At 47.7% G+C, this 22488-nt stretch overlaps 1 protein-coding gene across 4 annotated transcripts in view; it reads left to right on the plus strand.

Moving 5' to 3' along the window:
* CORIN (corin, serine peptidase) overlaps positions 1 to 22488 on the plus strand; it is a 1135185-nt gene that overhangs the window by 77354 nt on the left and 1035343 nt on the right. Inside the window, exon 1 of one of the 4 annotated variants that reach the window (XM_069631712.1) lies at positions 5773 to 6379. The exons of the other annotated variants lie outside the window; for them this stretch is intronic. The gene's annotated coding sequence lies outside the window, so the exon portion shown is untranslated. Of the gene's footprint in view, positions 1 to 5772; positions 6380 to 22488 lie in introns of those variants that run through there. 4 annotated transcript variants of the gene reach the window in all.

Consider the following 22488-nt stretch of genomic DNA (forward strand, 5'->3'; position numbering starts at 1 on the left):
GGACTCACCGGCAGCATGACCATGGCTGCCCTCGAGTTAGAACGCGGGCTTGCCTCGATGGTTAGCCAGGCTATCTGTAAGAGTGCGCTACTTAAGCTTAAAATGTTAAAAGTCCTGCTATGCCTCCTTTAACATCTCTTAGGTAGCTCTATGAGCACAAGAGCGGGGGAATCTGCAAAAGAATTCCAGGCCATTAATGAGGGTGTATGTAGCAGCATAGGCTGGGCTTCAGATTGGACCAAAGACTTTTGGACCATGAAGCAAAGCCTAGTTAAGAAAGTTAGAACTATTGACTGGATGAGTAATTACAACCACTTGCAGAAACTGAAGATGTTTCAGCATTTCAGTAGTCTTGGCCACACATTTGTAAAGTACTGCCAAACTTGTAATGAGGCCCGTAGGGCTTCAGAGATGGAATAGTTGCCGCCCAAAGGAAGCAAAATAGCCCATTCATGAAGGGTTTATACAGCCTCTGGGGTGCCTTCCCCTTCCTCATATTTCTCATGTGAAGACATATTATACTTTTCTCCCTCCCTAGCTTAAGGTGTAGAAGGCTATGACTGGCTGCCAATGCTGCTGCTACTAGAAGAGCTGACTGCCGGGATCCACTTAAAATATCTGCTGTGGCTCATCAGCTGACCAATTGACAGTGGCTAAGCCCGCCACACCAGCCAGAATGAGTGCTGCAATTTCACCAGCAGTGGAGCCTCATCAGCCTGGCTCTTGCTTGGAGCCCTAATGTCATTTAAGTGAAGGCGTATCTGTAAGATTTGTTTTAATGTTGCTGTATACTGTGTTTATAAATGTATCGGCCCACATTGATAAGGCCTAGTGCTAGTGACGGGAATGGGAAGCAGGAGAATGGTGAACGTGGGAAGAGGTGGACGTGTAAGGAGCGAACGGGTGAGGGTAGTGGTGCAAAGGCCATTGGCCAGATTGGGCTTTAGCCTATCCGAAATTCGGCATTATGTTGACTTGACCCAAATGGACTGCAGGAAAGGACACGGACCACAAACAGTGCCTGCCGCTGCACAGTTGCCAATTACTAATGTAAAGCATGGCATTGTTGGCACCTGCATTCTTAGGGATACATTTTTATGTAATTGAAATGCTGATGCGGTGTTAGTACTTGCATATCAGGGGAATGCTTGGAAGAGTGGGGGCGGGGAGCAGGAGACAGCTAATTCTCACAGTATTTCTAGTGTGTGGTTTCAGACTGAAAGAAAGAGATAACTACTTGCAACATTGACACCGCACCAGAACAATCGCATTAGAATGTATACAAAAGTTGGATACCCCCACACAAGTTAGCCCCTCGACCACAGTCGCTGAAGTTAGCCCTTCACTCATCAATTAGCCTCACCTCACATACCCCTGTCCCCACCCCCCTGGAAATGTTGGTCTCGTTGGACCCCTGAATGAGAGGGAGGGATGCGGGTCAAAAAAATGAGGGCGCTGGAGGCGAATGCTGAAATCTGCTGAGTGGTAGATGTCGGCTCGCTTTCCTCTTCAAGTACATTTTGACAGGTGGGAGCACCTCCTTTGTGTCTTTAGTCCCGCCCCCTTTTGATAGGCTTTTGATATGAATTTTAATATAAAAAAGTTTATCAAAAAGATATGTTATCAAATGTTTTTTTTTATGGGAAGTTAAAAATGATACCCTTTTCATATCAAATTATATCAATCAGTTTGATATAAAGTTTATATTAAAATGATTTTAATATAAAGTTTGTTTTTAATATGGGAGTGTGCGTATGTGCTGTTGCTTGGTCAAGGGCATAGTGAGTTGTGAGGAGTTATCTGGCGAGTGTGAGGTGTTGGTAACGCTTTGATGATGCAGGAGTGGGTGGCCATGATGGTATGATGGTATGATGTTATATAAAGCTGGTCTTTGATAAGCTTTTGAATATTTTTATATAAACTTTATATTCATCTATTTATAAAAAAAACCTATAAAAAATGTGGGTTGATATCAAACACAATTTAATATAAAAATGTTAAAATATTTATTTTATATCAAAATTTTGATATCGGATATTTTTATATAATTCTGATTTCTTTAATATCAAAATTACAAGTTTTTGATATCAAATGTATTTACTGATATCAACATTTTAAAAAATGTGAACATATATAAAAAAAATTTAACTGTTTTTATATAAACATGTTACACACATTTTATATAAAAATGTCATCCCATTTTTATATCAAAATTATATTGCCTTTTTATATTAAAAATTAAAAAAATGATATCAAAATTATTTTGAGTCCTTGAATAATTTTATATAAACTTTATATTATTTTTATATAAAGATGGAATACATTTGATAAGCCCTGAATACATTTTCCATAAACTTTATATTATTTTAATATAAAATTTGATTGAAGGGGCTAGCGTGACACAAGGGTTGGCTTTTGAACCCGGATATATAGGTTTTTGTGAAGGGGTGGAAAACACTTCACTTTTTTGAGTTCACCATGGGCTATTCAGAAAATGGCGACTATGATCAGCTATAGCTACGACGAGGGGAAAACGCCTCCAGGACCCCCTGTGGATTTAATGGTGTATGAGGATCTGGAGATTGATCAGGACATGCTGATGGAGCGTGAGACCGGGGAGCTCTTTGAAAACATGGCTACACTTTCTGTTTACTGTTACGGCTATGAGGGAGTCTGTTGGCGATTGCATACAAAACATTAAGGAGTATGTGCCCATAACAATGGCTAATCTGGGGATGGCAACCTGGAATAGTGATTGAGCGATTATGGTGCAACCATCAGTTTTTGATGCGGGTGCTGAAGACAGTGGATATAAATCTCTGGTTTTTCATGGAGCCATGGAAACAACGCCATAAATGGATTATGCCCTACTGCCCCATCAGAAAAAACAGGGGGCCAAGTGCCCAGGAAATCGGACTGCATGCTATCTGGTAAGTATGTTTTTAAAGCGATTGCTTTTATTTTGTAGGGTGTAATAAGTAGCCCTAGTTAAAACTGTGCATATTTGTTTTGTTTCCAGCCTTTAACCGATAAAGTGGACGGCATTGAGGACAACCAGGATGTAGCAGAGACCATCAATATTTACTGCGTTTGCTGTTCAAACCAAATTGAAAACTCGGGGGCTTCTAAAAATGTCCTGGGTAAGGCCTGTGTTTCACTAGTAGAAACTGATGGCATAAAAAAATGATACGGTTATAGCGGCTGTGACCTGGATCGATATCATGACTATCGAAGTTGTTAAGACCATTGTTGTGAAATCATGTTTAAAACAACACTTTCACAGATGGTGCTCGGGGCACAAAATTGATGACCCCCGACAGGATGCTCACGAATGTTTGGAAAAACGTACGTGGATAATTTGCTGCCTAAAATATGTCACATGCTGAGCTCTAAACGCCATGTAGAAATTATGCAATTGACGCTAAGGGCTGGGCATGGGGCAGAGCGATGTGTATCTAAAACATTGTGGGCTATACAAACGGCGAATAACCCCCTTTTGAAAAAGAAGCAATTTAGACGGGGCTGCCCGATGTGTGTTAAAAGCATTATTGAGAAGACTGTTTGTAAATGGAGTAATAAAGTCTACCAAAGACAGTATGGTAGAGCAATGGGTATGCAACCCTGTAAACTGACCTATGAGGCCTGAGACTGTAGATGTTTTCATACGTATTTGTGATTATTTGAAGGAAATTAAAAATGAACATCTGCTGAAAAGTGATCAAATTAATGTGAAGCCAGCTGTTGGATGTGTATAGCGGTTATTGCTGGAACTACTTAAAGAGCGGCTGAATACTAGATGTTCAAGGCTGCTGTGATATCTGGAAGCACCGACAACGATATACAGAAGGAAATGTAACAATCTTTTATGCATCACCCACTAATGGACAACTACTGGCAAAAGCATCACAAATGAGGTCACTGCAATTTAAGGTTGCCGGCCGGGTCCTCGTTGCGAGTAAACGTGGCCAACCTGCAACAACGTTTTCGATGTGTTAAAGGCGAATGGTTGTTTAACAAGAAACTTTATGAATTTGTCTAATGTCTCTCTATTATTTATATCTCCTTATCGATGCGGTGAGAGACAGGCTGTGTATGATTGATGATACATCTGAGAAGATTGTTGTGCAACAAGTGATAACTCGAGTTATTTAATGTGAATAAAAATACATGTTTTAAATATGAATACAAATCATCTGTTTTATAAAAACCTGGTTGTGTCTTTTTATGTTTGAATAGGTACGGAGGACAAACACGCCCTGCATACAAATGGCAGAAATATATGATGACATAATGATGTCAAGAGTTTATAACTGCAATTGTGAAAATAAAAAAACGTAAACATTTGAAAACAGAATTCTATAGCAAAATTAAAACCAGTCTATGCAAGACAAGCTGCCACATTACGTCAAAAATTTAAGGAAAAAGGATATAACCCAGCCATAAATTACTGGGATTGAAGAAAAAGTATCCACCATAGAGAGAGAGGCACTCTGTTAACTTTGAAAAATCAACCGAAAGATGACCGTATGGTTTGTGACAACATTCTCTGCTCAAAGCAAGAAAATCAGGAATATCATCCAAAAAAACTGGCTAATGCTTCAGATGGACCCCCAAACACAACCGCTTTTTCAACAACTTCCAACCTTCGCCTACAGAAACAGTAAGGCCCTAAGAAGTAGCCTTATTAGAGCTGAAACTTTGAAAGACCAACCCACGTCCAAAACATGCAAAGGGACACAACCATGTTTCAATTGCCAGCATTGTAGCAGCATCTTACCTGGCAATACCATCTCACACCCACACACAGGAAAGCCAATCTGACTCAAACACTCTTGCACTTGTGATTCCACTAATGTGGTGTATGCCCTAAAATGTCCATGTGGGTTTTACTATGTGGATATTACCATGAGAAAGGCCAAACTGAGATGGACAGAGCATAAGTCCAACATAAGGACGAAAAGCCTCAGGTCACCGGCATCTGTACATTTTATGGAATCTAGGCACTCGATTGCTCAGTTGAAATGTTTGATTTTAGAACAAGTGAAGGTTGGACCTAGAAAGGGTGATATCCACAAGAAATTGCTCCAGAGAGAAATTATATGGATTGACTTGTTTGACTGTCTCAGCCCTAAGGGTATGAAATTTGAATTTGACCTTATGTGCTTCTTATGATGTTGTATACCTAACGCTGGACGAATCAGGACTCTGGTGAATACTTGTAGAGGTGTACTATGCATATAAATACGTCTAATATGCTCAATAAGGCAGATTACCTAGAATGTGAATGGCTGATGGGCCAACAGTAAGGTATTTACCTATGGTAAAATATGATCCATACATCAATATATTGGAATGGCCTTATGCTGACTCACATTGATTTGTTTCAAATAACTCATACACACGTCCTTTACCTTTGTGACCCAGTCCTTGATAGGTACAAGGCATGTCCTTGTTTGCCTATGTTGGGTCCCATTTACCATGCAGGGGGGGGGGCACCCAATAATTTATTTTGAACTATGGTGCCCCCCCTCTTGCTTTTTAAATTCTCGGTATATTTTCTGTTAAGCACACTGTGCCCCATTTTGAACAAATAGCGAAACAAAAGTGATGGCTGGAAGGTTTAGAATGAATCTTAACCTCTGGCATCGCTCTGGGCAACCCACCACACCATCGTTCTTCGCCTGCCAAGCCATTACAAAAGGGGAAAGACCATATGCAAATCAGGCTTGGTCCCACCCCCAAAGGGGTAGTCCAGCCCGAACTGCTAGGTCACATCCCTTCTGCACGAGACCACAAGCATCCCCAGACATGTTTCAGCCTTGTTGGGGCTCATCAGTGAGGAGTAGCTTGGGTCTCTAGGCCCAGCAGGCACGGGACCCACGTCTGGGCATACCCGTCCCACTCGGGGTGACAAATCAAAAACAAAGCAGTGGTGGCTAGAAAGTTTAGAATGAATCTCAACCACTGGCAATGCTCTGACTACCCCTTTGGGGGTGGGACCAAGCCTACACTACAATAGCATCACTTGTTGATAGCGGAACAATGCCTTTTAATTCTATTTGGCCGCATAGAGCGCAATCGTAATTTCTCATTACTGATCCTTACACTTGTTACACGTGCTTTGAATTACGATTACATCATCTGACTGTATGTGACTTTGCTTCACCATTATACTTCTGCCCGTATGTAAACGCTACATTTTGGCCCTAATATTAGCATATAGCGGATTTGCCCAATCTGCCGTAACTGAGGATTTCCTCTTGTTTCAGATGCTTGAAAAGGGGTTGCATCCCACTTCCACTCCATTGCTGTCTGGCCTCTAGGAGACTCTCTCCAGACATGACTAAACCCCATGAGTCCTGGCTTTCGGACCACTTAGGTTAGTGGTTGTTTTTATTAACCTTTTGACTTGAATCACTCTCCGTTACACCCACGGATTACTAATTGGTATATTCCAATTATTCTTAGGACTCGCCAAGAGATTTTATCATGAATACAGTGTGTATGCTAAACACATCCTGCCCTGAAGATGGATTAGTTTAATCCGAAACGCGTTGGCATCAATCATCCCCTAGGAGTGTTTCCCTATGTTGAAATTTCATGAGTTATAATCAATGATGGAATTGTGATATAATTTTGTATATTCTTTTTGGTTTACCTGAGCGTCTTTGCAGCTCAATTGTACTACTGTTGTTTGAAATACTGTCTTCTGACAATTCTTACAATTTACATATCACACTGTGGGGTTAACAGTACGATTTCAAGTGAATTGGTTATATAAACAATTGTCTTTTACCTGTTTAACCTGTCTCGAGTCAGTTTGGTTCTTTTACTTACTACATCACAGCAGGCAGACAGGAATATTGAAATATGTTATACCTTAATAGTTATGTCATTTTGAACACTTTGAAAGTATATAGATACAGTGCTTGTCATAAGATTACAATTTAACCCCTTCAACTATCAGGGATGATTGACTCCATGGAGGAGCTGATCAACCCTCTTTAGTTGAGATATTACACCTGGGATTTTATCCCGTCGGGAGTGCAGCTTTGGGTTACTGGTCGGGAACATCCAGTGTGTGTTTTGTGTCTCCTTATTTTGGATCCCGTGTGGCCTCAATGTTCCCAGCTGCACCTATGGCTTTTTCCTACTTAATTACACATATCATCTTTACATTCCATATACCATTAACAATTTCGGATGAACACGTACCTTTGACATTTAGTTGTGCCTCCCACCCCCCATTTCTTTCACACATGACTGGACTCGCAGGCTCATGTCCCTGTACATACACATCCATACATGGGCCTTTCAAGACATATGTCCAACCTGCACACTCCTGGCACACCTCAACATGCACTGCGTCCAATCAGTACACATGGACACTTACCGCTCGACTCCAGACAGGTCTGCCTCTGAAGGACCTGGAGGTGGAGCGTTGGGCATGTACATTCCAGGACCCTCATCTGGATGTTGGTAAGGTGAACCCGGAACCCCTCTGCATGCGCTGCCTCCAAGAGGCGCCGGGCCTTGCTGAGGGTCCTGGACCTGAAGTCCTCCCAGCGCTTCCGGACGTATTGCAAGTCACGGGCTGCCACCCCCTCCACGTTGATGGCAGCCACGATGTCCTCCCAGATCCTCTTCCGTCCTTCATTGTCGGCGCATGGCCTTCCAAAGAGGGCATCATAATGCACCAGGACTTGCTCACCAGGATAGCCCTCTGCCTCTCTGGCTGGGGTTGCCAGTGGTCTCCGATGGGGTTTCCCCTGACATGGCAACCCCCAAGGCAGGTGGGCAACTGGGTCCTGGTTCTGGGCTGTGGAGCGATGGAACTTCGGTCGGGAGTCTTCTGTTCCAGAAGGTGTGGTCACAGCAACTGTACCCCTGCAGATGGCTGACGTGCAGGCACCAAATAGCAGGGCATGTGGCCAGCAGGCAGCAGCAGATGGCAGGTGAGAGCGGGCTCGGGGCTCTGGGGGGGCAGGAAAATGGCCTTCTCGGCAGGAGCGTGGTCTTCCGTGTATTGTCGCGTGGCCAGCTTGATACGGAGTGAATTGGCACATGAAAAAATAGCACGTCAGTGTGTAATTCTAGGAAAGGCCCTTAGCGCGTCTGTGACGTAATGCACATGGGCGTTTCCCTCGTGACGGGTGCATAGTGAATCAGCACGTGAAAAAACACATCCGTGTGTTAATGCCTGTAATTCGAGGAAAGGGCCTAAGCCGGTAAGTAAAGTGACGAGCGCGGGCGTTTCCCTCAGCACGGGTTAAAGGTGAGCGGGGCCGGCAATTCGCTGTACGTGCCTTTCATGGAGACCGACGCGTATGTTGCTACTTTGTGTTGTTTTGCGCGCCATCACAACTTCACAGCCGATCAAGGATGTATCTCTTCTTTTGGCAGGGGTATTGGCTATGCGTGTTTTTCATTATCACTGCGGGTGCCCCTGTGTATTGCGTACCCGTTTTCGAGGTCATAGTAGCCTGCATGTCCCATGCGTACATGTTTTTCGTGTCCCTGGGTGCCACCGCGTACTGCGGGAGGTTAATTCCACACACATGGGGTACCGGGGGTTGCGTGCACGGTTTTACTGCAGTTTTGGGGTGCCTGAGCATTGGGTGACCCGTCAATTTATCACTGGGGTCATATACAGCCTTGCAGGTGCACAGGGGTGCTGTTAACATCTTGTATCCCACCCCCTTCACCCAATGGCCCAGGACAATTGTCATGTACACCTCCCATTGGCACTACTCCATCTGTGCCATGGTTGGAAGGCCACAAAAGGTGAGGGGTGCCTCAGCTGGGTGTACTCCACGTGGCGGGCGTGGTCAAGGAGGTGGCCATGATGACCAGGGAGTAGGGGGACTCCAAGGTGGCAGCAGAGGGGGAAGAGGCAGGGGTGCACCAGTTCGACACGATGTTGTGCCACATGTTGGTGCAGTCATGCCACCACCCCCAGTGGTTACGGGAGATGCCGCTCTTGCATCTGGCACTGGCGCCCATGTGACCTGGCAGTCCGTTTCGTCGACTGCCACGGGCCCAAGGGTAGTGGTAGCTGCAGGTGCAGCTGTGGACACCACCACCCAGGCTCAGGGTCGGCCAGCGCAAGCTGCGTTGGCACATGAAGAGTCCCTGGATGATTTTCAGGAGGCACAGGATACGTGCACACAGTGCTGCCCTCACCGAGGCACATGTCCCTGGGGCAGTATTGTCATCTGCTGCCCCGAGCAGCTGGGTGTCGGCAAGTGCATGGACAGATGCACCCGACACCACCCCGGCTGTGAGTCTACCATCCGGGACAGTCCCGGGCAATGCCCTTGGCACAGCAGATGTTGCTGCGCAGGGTCAAGTCAGGGCTTCCATCATTGCTCCACCTGCCACTCCCTTGGTTCAATCCACCCATACTGATCAGGGTGGCATTTGCCAGTCAGGGTCCGGACCACTGTCCAAGAGGAGGAAGGTTGCACCTGCAGTAGAGGCTGGGACCCCAGACACAGCTCCGGCCTCTGGCACGTCAAGGAAGAAGCCTTTCTGCATGCAGGAACTGGACTTCCTTGTGGACTACGTGCAGGACCACAACTGTGATATGCTAGTGGGGCCGAATTGTCACACTACGGCTGCCCATCGTATATCCCACTGGAAGCAAGTTGCGGATTGTGTGAGTACATTCGGACATGAGGTGTGCACAGCTCAAGAGTGCAAAAAGCGTTGGGATGACCTCCAATGCAGTGCTAAGGCGAAGCGTGTTTCCAGTTATGCCGTGACTGGGTTGAATGGCGGTGGGTCACCAGCTCAGGAGGAAGACCTCACTTCGCACGAGGAAGTCGTTGCGGAGTTCATGCCGGCAGAATTGGTCGAAGGAGTGGGAGAGATGCTGGACTTAGATGCCCCGTCCAGTGAGTGTTGTTGCGTGTTTGTACAGACCATGTGTGTTTTGCTTGTGTGATGTGTTGTGCATGACTGCCACTACATGTCATGTGTGCATGGTCCTCATGTGCGAGTAATGCAATGATTCACTGATGCGTGCCTGCTGTGCAGCATGCTGGACATGTAGAGCAGACGGGGACTGTCCTCATCACCACACTTGCACCCTACTCACATGCTAGTCACCCGGCTGCCCCTCCGGTCCATGTTCCAGCTCACTGGGCCTGCTGCATGTAGCCTGGGGTGTCTTTCCTCTGAGCACTGGGACTATGTCATCGCATGACTGACGTGCATGTGTGTTCTGCCTGCATGCGGGTACTCCACGTAGGCATACTCCCTTGTCCCTCCTCCCCCCTGCACCCCAATTTCACCATGGCACTGGTGGGTATCTTGTTGGACTACTGGGGCAATGGCCTGTTCAAGGCTCCTGTGTACATGCACACTTCCCCCTGCTAACCTGCCAGACACATACAGTGGGGTACATCATTTGTACTTGATGCAGGGTGTCTCACTCGGACTGTGCAGATGGCAGATGCTCTGCAGGGACATGAATGCCCATTTATACTCCATGTGCATTCCATGCATGCCCCTATGAGTCATTGACCGGATGATTATTGTAGTACGTGTCCAGGATGACCGACATTTCATGGCATTTGATCATCCATTCCATGCCCACTCTGGCTCAGTCCTGCATCACGCACATGTTTAGGGTGTCACAGTCTGTTCTGGTCCACTGACTCCGTTCAACTGGTGTAGTTGCTTCTGCACACATGGGTGTACTACTGAGGGTTCATCATGTGTCCTGCTTACTGTCCCATTACCATCTGCTGTGTTGTCAGTTGACTCAAATGATGCAATTGATGCTAGTCAACACTGTCTGCCAATACACAGGTCTCTGGTCACCCTTTTGCTGCCATGCAATGCCTCCCTGCATTTTCACTTGGGGGGAGGGGGGGGGTTTGCGTGTAGCCATACAACCCATTGCACGCACATTGCACGTGATGCCTGAACTTGCCCTTACACTGCTTTCACGTTTATTGATCATAATCATAATGTACTAGTTCATGTAGATAGTGGGTAACGTACACATGTTCTGCACTGCATCAACCCACTTCTGAGCCGTGTTACACCGTTATACATGCCTACTCACTGATGCAATGTCAAAGTGACCTGGCATTTATGGTCAGATTTTCAACCCTTCTCTGTCATGAATGCCACGGGCACAGGTGCATCCTGTGACACATGTACTCAGTATTGGAACTCCCTAGTGGTGGTTTAGAAAAGTTCATTGGTCACTCTGCGGCCTATACCAACTGGGATAGGGTGCAGATTGAATGTAGTCTGCCATTCGGGTTGTAATTACTGTGGAGCTGACTTCACGTGTGTATGTGTACACTTCCACATACATCAAAGCAAGCAGCGTTGTAGCTGCTTGCTTTGCTGTATTGGATGCTGTTCATATTCACAATACAGGTTTATGGGGAAAGGGGTGTATTTGAACGCTTTCACATGTACATATGCAAGCAGCTGCAACGTTGTGTAGTGCAACATTGTGGCTACTGTCATGATGCCTACCGCCAAGGAGCCAGGTCCGACCCAGCAACCCCAGAGGCAGGCATCATTTCCCCCAGGGGAGTACCAGCGGGCCCAAGGCGGGGCCCTTTGGACGCAGTCCTGGCGCCCTAGGCGCCAGGCTCATGTTGGACCCCTGTCCTGGCGCCAGGCTCATAAAGCTAGACATGTGTTCAAGTGTTTTAATGTGCACTTACCTGATGCAGACCATGCTGCTACATCCAGGCCCTCTTGAGGCCTGAATGGAACTACTTTACCTGTGGGACTACTTTCCACCCGGGTGTGGTCGGGGAAGGATACATACCTGATCGGTGGAAGGATACACACTGGGAACTTCTTCCAAAGCTATTTAAACCACACCCGATCAGCAACTCGCGCTTCGCGTTGTTCTGCTCCTCGCAGCTGGATGCTCACCGTGTCAGCTCCTGCATCTGGACCTCAGCCACGCCTGTCAGTATCCTGGGTCACCTGCAAAGGGAGACAAAAGACCTTACCTGCTAAATCAGCACCACGGAGACATCACACCAACGATCCTGAAAAGGAAGACATCATTTTAAAAGCATTTCGCTACGATCGCTGCAGCGCTGCATTTCACTCACCTATCCTGGACTCCTCCATCTTCAGCAGCGATCATCCGGATCCACAGCCACTTCCCAGAGCCTAGAGAGAAAAAGACAAGAACAAGGTGAGAGAAGGAAAGGAATAGGAAAAGCTCAGTTTCCTTCTAAGACTTACCTGTTGGGTCATTCCCATTTCATTTCGGGTCTTGGCGCTTCCAGGAATTTTCCGGACCCCGGCCCCTATGGGGAAAAAAGACAAAGACATTGAACGAGCGAATGCAAAGACATTACCCGAGCGCTCATCCGGAACTTACCTGTCATTTACTGGAACTGCACGTTTCACTTCGGGTCGGCGCCATATCTCCGGCATTCTGCAACAAGACAATGAACATTATTTTTAAGCTTGGACTTTAGAACTTGCAGCAGAACTTTTACAACGCCTTACCTGAATAGTCAATCTTACCTGAACTCCCATCAATCCTCAATCCAGTGAAGTAACTGGGTTTCAACGCGCCCCTGCATCAGAAGCAGGATGGAGAGCTCATCCTTCTTGACCCTAAGGTGAGACTTCACGGGGAATCGTGGAAGGGTATCGTGGAGGGCTGGAGGAGAGTGGGAGGCTTGAGCATAACTCATTCAGTAGGTAATACTCCCTTTTCACGCACAGGGGAATATTCCTGCAAGCCAGAGAAGCCAGAGTAGAGGGGCTCTTCCTGTCCATCTTCAGGGTCCTGCGCTTCACCATTGAAGAAGCACCAGCACTCGAAGCCAGACCTGTGCCTCCGTGGGAATCAGGTGAGCGTTACAGAACGCGAAGCCTACCCACAATTTCCCACCCGGGCGCTATGGAGACTTCTGAGACTGACCAGCTGGCCCAGCTTTTGGGGGAATTGCGGGCAGAGGTGCACTCAGCCCGCCAGGAGACTAACGCTCTCAAAAGAGAACTGATCCTATCCAAGGAAAGAACAGATGACCTAGCCAAAAGGTTATTACAGGCCCAGGCAGGGCACACTCCTTTACCTAATTCCGGAGACATTTCCACATCAATGGGTTTGAATAACCCGGTACAAATCAATCTACCTGGACACATGCCTTTGGCCCCGCCTGAACGTTTTGCGGGGATCCCAAGAAATATGCGTCTTTATGAACCAATGTCGTTTACACGCAGACCCGGAGCCTTCCCTACCGACCAGACCAAGGTAGCCTTTATACTATCTTACCTCAGAAAGTAAACCCACCCCAGGTCTGCGCAGACTACATTGACTTGGTGGTTCAACTTGATCACATACTTCAAAACAGAAAAGCAGATCGGTTCAAGCACGAAACCCGAATACCGATCAAAACCCACGCTAACTCCAAGATTACCGACGTATCCGAACCTATGCAAATCGGTGGTGTTAAATGACCATTAACGCAGAAAGAACGAGAGAGAAGGCGGCAAATGCAACTTTGTCTGTATTGCGGGACTTCCGGTCACTTTCTTCGAAATTGTCCAGTTAAACCACCTAAGAAGGTGGTTGGAGCTACTGATAACGAACTATTGACACCTGATTCGGGAAACGACCTAGCCCGACAAGCGTAGGGGTCCGCTTGCCGAGCTTGAAAACGAACTCTTTGACCTCGCATTTTGTCATGCCAATGGTGCCCGTGGACCCAAAACAGCCTCAGCAGTTGCATGCTATAAAAGCATACATCGACAGTGGAGCTGTCTCTTCAGCTCTGTTCTTCGTGCCGAAAAAAGAGGGCGACCTTAGAACGTGTATAGACTATCGCGCCCTAAATCTAATAACGGTTAAGAATCGTTATCCTCTGCCCTTGATCCCTGAGCTTATCGACCAGGTGAAAGACGCTTGTGTGTACACCAAGTTAGATCTCCGAGGAGCTTATCACCTGGTGCGTATAAAAGAAGGCGACGAATGGAAGACTGCATTCCGCACCAAGTTTGGGCTCTTTGAATATCAGGTGATGCCCTTCGGTTTGTGCAATGCACCTGCCGCCTTTCAGTACTTTATGAATGATGTTCTTCGGGAACTTATCGATGTCTGTGTCATTGTTTACATTGACGACATCCTGGTGTACTCTTCTTCAGAATCGGATCACAGAAAACATGTTAGGGCAGTTCTTGAGAAATTGCGCCAGCACAGACTATTTGCAAAACTCGAAAAATGCGTTTTTCATACCACTGAAGTTGAGTTTCTCGGATTCATCCTGACACCTCAAGCAGTCCAAATGGACTCGCGAAAGGTGGACGCCATCCTCAAATGGCCATCTCCTAGTTCGGTGAAGGGAGTTCAGAGCATGCTCGGCTTTGCCAATTTCTATCGAAGATTCATCCCGGAATTTTCCCGGACAGTCCAACCCATCACAGCTCTCCTAAAGAAAAACAAACGCTTCGAATGGACTCTTGAGGCCGAACAAGCCTTTCAGGACCTGAAAACCAAATTCACCTCTGCACCTGTATTGAAGCACCCGCACCCGCACCCAGATCTCCCGTACATTGTGGAAACCGACGCATCCAGTTCGGCCATGGGAGCTGTTCTGTCGCAAAGAGACCCAAAAACTAACCAACTACACCCAGTGGCCTTTTGGTCCAGAAAATTTTCTCCTCCTGAAATCAACTACGCAATTACCGATAAAGAGTTACTGGCCATCAAATCTGCTTTCAAGGCTTGGCGTCACTACCTTCTCGGGGCAAGACACACCATCACCGTAATTACGGACCACAGAAACTTACAGTATTTAAAGACGGCCAAAGCTCAATCTTCACGACAACTCCGATGGGCTCTATTCTTCGCGGAATTTGATTTTGTAATTACCTATCGCCCTGGCTGCAAGAATGGAAAAGCGGACGCCTTATCCCGGATTGGCATGGAAGAACCTAATTCGAACTTAGAACCTGTGCCCATCATCCCTGAGTAAAGAATCTTAGGCTTAACTTCATTGCAAACTATTGAGGACATCCAAACGCAAGTGAAACAACTTCTAGACTCTTCAACCTTACTGGAATGGAGTCAAAAGGGTCCTCAGTACACCAATAAGGATGACTTGCCCTACTTCCAGGAGCGGTTGTTTCTGCCAAGTAAAGAATTGCAAGAACTTGTTATTGCCCATCATCATGAATCTTTAATGGAAGGACACCCTGGTATCGCTAAAACGGAGGAAAAAATCAAACGCCACTTCTGGTGGCCTTCTTGGAGAAAAGACATAAAGTCTTTTGTTCTGTCTTGCGGAATTTGCGCCCAAAACAAAGCTCAAAAGAAAAGGCCAGCCGGCCTACTTCAAACCTTGGATATTCCACCGGCACCATGGCACACCCTGTCAATGGACTTTATAACCGACCTGCCTCCTTCTGCTGGTTACAACACAATCCTTGTAATTGTGGACCTATTCTCCAAAATGGCCCACTTTATCCCTTAAAAAGGTTTGCCTTCAGCTTCCACCTTGGCCGAGGAATTCCTGGAGAATATAGTTCGCATACATGGTTTCCCTTCCGTATTAGTCTCGGATCGTGGAAGTCAATTTATCTCCCATTTTTGGAAGAAGTGTTGCCGATTAGCACAAATGTGCGGTTATCCACCAGCCACCACCCCCAGACCGACGAACAAACTGAGAGAACCAATCAGACTCTCGAGCAATATCTTCGGTGCATGTTACACCAATCTGAGTTGAATTGGAAAGACATTCTTTGGATCGCAGAATATGCATACAACAACTCAGTGCATTCTGGAACCGGACAAACCCCTTTTTATACTTTGTATGGTCACCATCCTCAGACCTCTGACCTAGATCCACCTCTGACCCTGGAAATGCCCGCAGTAAATCATCTGCATTCCACAATAACCCGAGCCTTCAAAGAAGCTGCAAGTCATTTACAGCAAGCCAAGAAAAAGTATAAAGAAAACGCTGATTTGCACCGAAGTAAAACTCCTCCTTACCAAGTAGGAGACCAGGTATGGCTAGCAACTAAACATTTACCCCTCAAGGGCCCGCGAACCTTCAATCCCAGATTCATAGGACCTTACCCCATCAAGGCTATAATCAACCCAGTGGCCTTTAAACTGGATAAACCGTCCAACATGCGTATTCATCCAGTTTTTCATGCGTCACTTTTGAAGCCAGTACAACCAGGAACCCGATTGTCCAAGCCTCCAGATCCAGTTCAAATTGAAGGGGAATTAGAATTCAAAGTTAAAGACATTTTAGACTCCAAGGTGGTAAAGTCAAAACTCTTCTATCTTGTTGACTGGAAGGGATATGGACCTCAGGAGAGATCGTGGGAGCCTAGTAACCATGTCCACGCACCTCGATTAGTACAAAGGTTTCACCGGAGATTTCCGAACAAGCCAAAACCCCCGGAGGAAAGAACCTTGGGAGGGGCCTTGAGGGGGGGGTACTGTCATGATGCCTACCTCCAAGGAGCCAGGTCCGACCCAGCAACCCCAGAGGCAGGCATCATTTCCCCCAGGGGAGTGCCAGCGGGCCCAAGCTGGGGCCCTTTTGATGCAGTCCTGGCGCCTTAGGCGCCAGGCTCATGTTGGACCCCTGTCCTGGCGCCTTAGGCGCCAGGCTCATAAAGCTAGACATGTGTTCAAGTGTTTTAATGTGCACTTACCTGATGCAGACCATGCGCTACATCCAGGCCCTCTTGAGGTCTGAATGGAACTACTTTACCTGTGGGACTACTTTCCACCCGGGTGTGGTCAGGGAAGGATACATACCTGATCGGTGGAAGGATACACACTGGGAACTTCTTCCAAAGCTATTTAAACCACACCCGATCAGCAACTCACGCTTCGCGTTTCTTCTGCTCCTCGCAGCTGGACGCTCACCGTGTCGGCTCCTGCATCTGGACCTCAGCCACGCCTGTCAGTATCCTGGGTCACCTGCAAAGGGAGACAAAAGACCTTACCTGCTAAATCAGCACCACAGAGACATCACACCAACGATCCTGAAAAGGAAGACCTCATTTTAAAAGCATTTCACTACGATCGCTGCAGCGCTGCATTTCACTCACCTATCCTGGACTCCTCCATCTTCAGCAGCGATCATCCGGATCCACAGCCACTTCCCAGAGCCTAGAGAGAAAAAGACAAGAACAAGGTGAGAGAAGGAAAGGAATAGGAAAAGCTCAGTTTCCTTCTAAGACTTACCTGTTGGGTCATTCCCATTTCATTTCGGGTCTTGGCGCTTCCAGGCATTTTCCGGACCCCGGCCCCTATGGGGAAAAAAGACAAAGACATTGAATGAGCGAATGCAAAGACATTACCCGAGCGCTCATCCGGAACTTACCTGTCATTTACTGGAACTGCACGTTTCACTTCGGGTCGGCGCCATATCTCCGGCATTCTGCAACAAGACAATGAACATTATTTTTAAGCTTGGACTTTAGAACTTGCAGCAGAACTTTTACAGCGCCTTACCTGAATAGTCAAGCTTACCTGAACTCCCATCAATCCTCAATCCAGTGAAGTAACTGGGTTTCAACGCGCCCCTGCATCAGAAGCAGGATGGAGAGCTCATCCTTCTTGACCCTAAGGTGAGACTTCACGGGGAATCGTGGAAGGGTATCGTGGAGGGCTGAAGGAGAGTGGGAGGCTTGAGCATAACTCATTCAGTAGGTAATACTCCCTTTTCACGCACAGGGGAATATTCCTGCAAGCCAGAGAAGCCAGAGTAGAGGGGCCCTTCCTGTCCATCTTCAGGGTCCTGCGCTTCACCATTGAAGAAGCACCAGCACTCGAAGCCAGACCTGCGCCTCCGTGGGAATCAGGTGAGCGTTACAGCTACTCACATATGTGGGTGTGAAAGTGTTCATTTACACATGCCTTCCGCAGCTTCTTTTTTGACTGATTAATATGTAGTTGATTGACATTAATGCTGGTGAAATTTCCGCATTGCTCACATTATGTTCAACTGGCATAATCTTGAAGGTGCACTGTTGTGCAGTATGTGTACGGCCAGGCCCACTTAGCTAATATGGTGGGGCCTGGCCGTGGAGATTTTACACATGGAATTATGGAATAGGGCACATTCATAGCACTTTGCGCTCAATCAGGCCATGAGGGGTGTTGTGGAGGCTTCATGTCCTGCAGCTCGGAACACACTAGGCGTTATGGTCCCTCATGCCTGGTTGCAGGCCCTTACTTTGCTTGGGACATTGACTATACATGGCCATGCCACCCAGTACGGGCCGAGCTGCAGATGCATGGAGCTATATTGGTGATGATGGTTTAGTGATGCATGTGTACATGCATGTTACGTGGGTCATTGTGTGTTTGGATTCACTTGCAGCAGTGGTCAATTTTCAGTTCAGACATGCTTATGGTATGTGCCATCTCTTTGTTGCCATCTGTCTTTTCTGCCTGTGACATGTGCCTGACCGAGGTGATGTCTGATGGAGTTGATATACTACTTTTTGTACTTGTGTAGGCTTTGCTGTTTAGACACATCTATTTATGCTTTTCGGATGTATTTGCATATCGATGCCACTGGATGCATGCCATGTTCTCATTTGTGTGTGACATGTCTGCTTCATGTGTTGGCTGTCGATGTGATGTCTGTGTGTGTGGGTTATGCGCTTCTGACATGTGCACTCCTGTTTGTTTTTTTCCCCTTTTCAGATGATGACGCAATGGAGCCAGAGGATGGTGTTGTCATGCCAGGCACAAAGTTGCTATCACACCAGCAACCCGGCACAGGTGGGGGTCGTGGGGTGGTAGACCACGATAACCCACTTGTGTTCCAGACCATCGTGTCTAGGGCTGGCAATGAGTCTAGACCGGATGATCACTCTGACGACAATGTCGATTTGGATGTGCGTCGGGTCCATTTGTCACCGGTGAGTGATTCTGAGGTGGACACTCCTCTGTCCGCGACACCTGCACTGAGGGGCCAGATGGTGGTGGGACCTTCGCCTGTGGTGGATCGGGACGTAGGGTCACACTCCACACCAGTTGCTGATGTGCCTGGGGCATCCTGTCAATGGAGGAATGTAGTCCTGCAGCCGCGGGCGGTGCCAACCCAACAAGGACGGTGGCTCCTTGGGCTCCACAGGTGTCAAGCCCAGCAACGCGTTGGCCGCTCACCACCGGGGTATACTGAGTGGGAGCAAGCCATGGTTGCCAATTCCAAACCGGGGCAAGCAATTGATAAAATCGCTCAGAGCATGGAGCGTGTGGCCCAATCCATGCTCACCCCCCCTGCTAGGCAGGTGGATCTCCAGCAGCGGGCGGCACAGTCCATGGCCCGCTCGCTCAGGCTGGGCATGGTGGCCTCAGACAGGGCACGCCAGGCTGAAATGGTGTCTCTGCATCAAGCAATTGCTGCTCACGCAGAGGCACACAGGGAAGCCCTGAGGGAAGACCATGCTTCCCTCCGAGCTACTCTGGGTGTGCTCTTGATGACCCAGAGGAAGCAGACGGAGGAGAGGTTGGAGCAACTGGAGAATATCATCTCGGCTGAGCTACATGCTTGCCGGGAGGTGTACGAGATGTCCAGCCAGGCCATGCAGGAAGAACTCAGTGTTACATGTGTTACCTTGCAAGAGGAAGCACACGTATCACGCAAGTTTCTTCATGCTGACCTGTGTCATCGCCGCACAGAACCAGGCTCACCCGTCCCGCAGACTTGCTGCCGACAAGGGGCAAGCTGTGCATAGGCAAGGTCAGGGTACTGTGCCACGTCAACCTTTTGAGCCAGAAGGCGAGGAGGACGATGAGTTATCTCCCACACAGGTCGGGCTGTGCAGGCGTTGAGCCCATGGAGGTTTTCTTTTAAATCTCAACATCATCACATGTGGGTGTTGAGGTGCACCCTGTACCCCCCCTCTTGGGTGACCCCACCCCCCCAGGGCAAATGTGGCCATTTTTGATTTTTATAGTTAGTTAGTTTAATTAGCTAATATAGTTTAAAATTGCTTGTCTATTGTGCATTCATGTGACGGTGTAGTTCTTTGTGGCTTTTGAAGGCATCCACTTTCTGTTCCAGCTGGGCCCTTCAAGCTTGTCTCGTGTATGTGTTTGCAGCTTGGGGTCCTGACTCACATATGCCACTCCTGCTTCCCCTATCCATGGGCTTGCAAGGATGGTTCGGTGTTACAACCATTTACACACAGGCATTGGACTTTCGTCATATCTGTGGCCTGTCTGCTGCTGTACTACTTGTGTTAACGCCCCTAGTGGGGATTAAGTAGGTTTTCTCCACGGCATGTCTGCAATCAATTTTGGTGAGTACATAATTGATATGTCCATTTATTGATGTTGATTTTGATGTATGTTCTTTTCTTGCCTGTATATGTGCTTGATGCCCTTCATGCTGTAGACAGTATGCTGCACCCTTTGGCTGTCAAAGTCACACTGATGGTGGGAGGAGTTTGGATGTAGGTCTCAAACATGGCCGCATGACAACCAGCATGAAGACACACACACAGGGAACTTCCAGCCTTATTAATAGCTTTTATGGCCTTTCTGCAGGGAAATGAACCTCCAGACTACCTTTCCCAGCAGACACTGGGCCAAGAACTACAGAAACCTGGCCACGTTGGGTGGTGCACACGTGCGCATGTGTGCGCAAGCAGAAGCACAGGGCTTGTGCTCAGACGTCCGACAGAAGCAGATGTGTTTCCGGGAGCTCCAGGCAAGGTGAGCAGCACGAGGGGCCACACCCCAGCCGACCTTCCTCCAGGCCCCTTGCACATGCATGCAAAGTAGCGCCAGTTCTGGGGAGCTTGGCCAGGCATTGGGGAAGTAGCGCACAGTACAGCTAAGCCGCATTGAGGAACAAATGCCAAGTAGCTTTACAAGTTGTCAGGGGCACACGCGGTGGGCGTCGCCCATATCCTCGAGTCCCCACTGCTCCATAGAAGCTGAGTTGTTAGCGCAGTAGCATTCCTAGCCAGTAACTAATACAGCGCACGGGGGCACCCAGCGACGCTCAGACTCGAGTGCAGTGCATATCATTTGCCACGTGCACTACCTATTGAAATCCGCGGCTGGCAGGACACGACTTGTACTGAAGTACCAGCTCACCCAAGGACCATTCTATCATGTGTGATTCTTAACACATTGATCTTCCATTTACTACGGCGCTACGTCGAACTGCCTTTCTGCATTGACAGTGTGTGAACCATAAAAGGGGCAAGCTAAAGTATACGAACAAAGCAGCAGACAAGAGTGTTTATTTGAGGAGAAGTAACTTAGTTTGAGGCATGAATGGTGTTGTGTGTGTGTGTGTGTGTGTGTGTGTGGTGAAAACAAACACAGAATAGTAACTCCGCTCTCTTTGCAGCATTGAACTGCTCCTGTTACCGGACCTGAGAGCGCGCAGGCAGGAGGCCAGCACTCGCTCCAGAGATGAGTCTCACTTTGGCTTGCATTTGACCCATTTTGTACAATGTGCATGAAGAACATGGTTTCTCTGATTGAGTATGTGTTATTGTCAATAGTTGTTTTTTGTATTTTGTCTGCTCTCCCTTGCTCATCCAACTCCCCCTCTCCTGCCCCTATTACCGGTTATCCTGAATACCAATGCCTGTCCACACAACGGATCCCTGACCCTCTTTCCCCACCGGGGTCTCGGAGGCCTGTGTAAGTTTTACCTTGCAGGCGCCCAGACCGCGGAGGGGGTGGTTGGTTCGTGCCACTCCTGCACCTGGACACCTGAGCTGTGACACTACCCATCCGTTGTTACACCCTCATTGTATATTGTGTACTGTAAATGCTATCCATCCTGTTGAACCATTGTTGACCTGTGCTACCTTGGTTGTTCTATCATTCTGCTTGGACATGTGCTTGGACATTTTCTGCAACTTCAAATCATCTACTGGAGACTCTTCAGGGTTTTTTCTGGCTGCAGGCTTTTTCCCTCGTTTGGGGGTTTGGCTCCTTGGAGTTATCTGCGATTTAGTATTTTTACCAGTCAAGGTGGACTCTGAGGGGGCTGGACCCTATTTACACGCAAGGTAGAACATGGAAACCAAGGGGTAGGGAGATACTCAAGCCAGGTATACTAGAAGGAAGAAGGCTACAGACCCCAGACACAGTTCTTCAGAAGGTCATGGTGATGTGTAAATGAGGGAGGGCCTTTTGTTGTTGGACAGTAAGCTTGGGCTACAGTGTTTGGCCACTCTCTGTCATTGTCATTGTGGGGTACTATGTACATGATGTGTTCTGCTGGTCAATGGCAGTTCCTGGGTTGTGTTTACTTTTCAGGGGATTGTTGTGATTTGACGTGCTGGGGTGTACACATGGGCAATGTTCACATGTGATGTGTACAGGACACTGAGGGTCACTTGATTTCACATGCATATATTGAGTGCATGTCCCTACTGACACACACTTAAATAATGCTCCGCCACACCTACAACCACCCTTCCATGCCCACACGTGCACACAGATAGTCTTCTCTGGCATGCTGTGTCCCTGCAGTGCATGAT

This window comes from Ambystoma mexicanum, chromosome 6q (assembly GCF_040938575.1).
Source record: "Ambystoma mexicanum isolate Mex_15411 chromosome 6q, UKY_AmexF1_1, whole genome shotgun sequence".
Classification (NCBI taxonomy): domain Eukaryota; kingdom Metazoa; phylum Chordata; class Amphibia; order Caudata; family Ambystomatidae; genus Ambystoma; species Ambystoma mexicanum.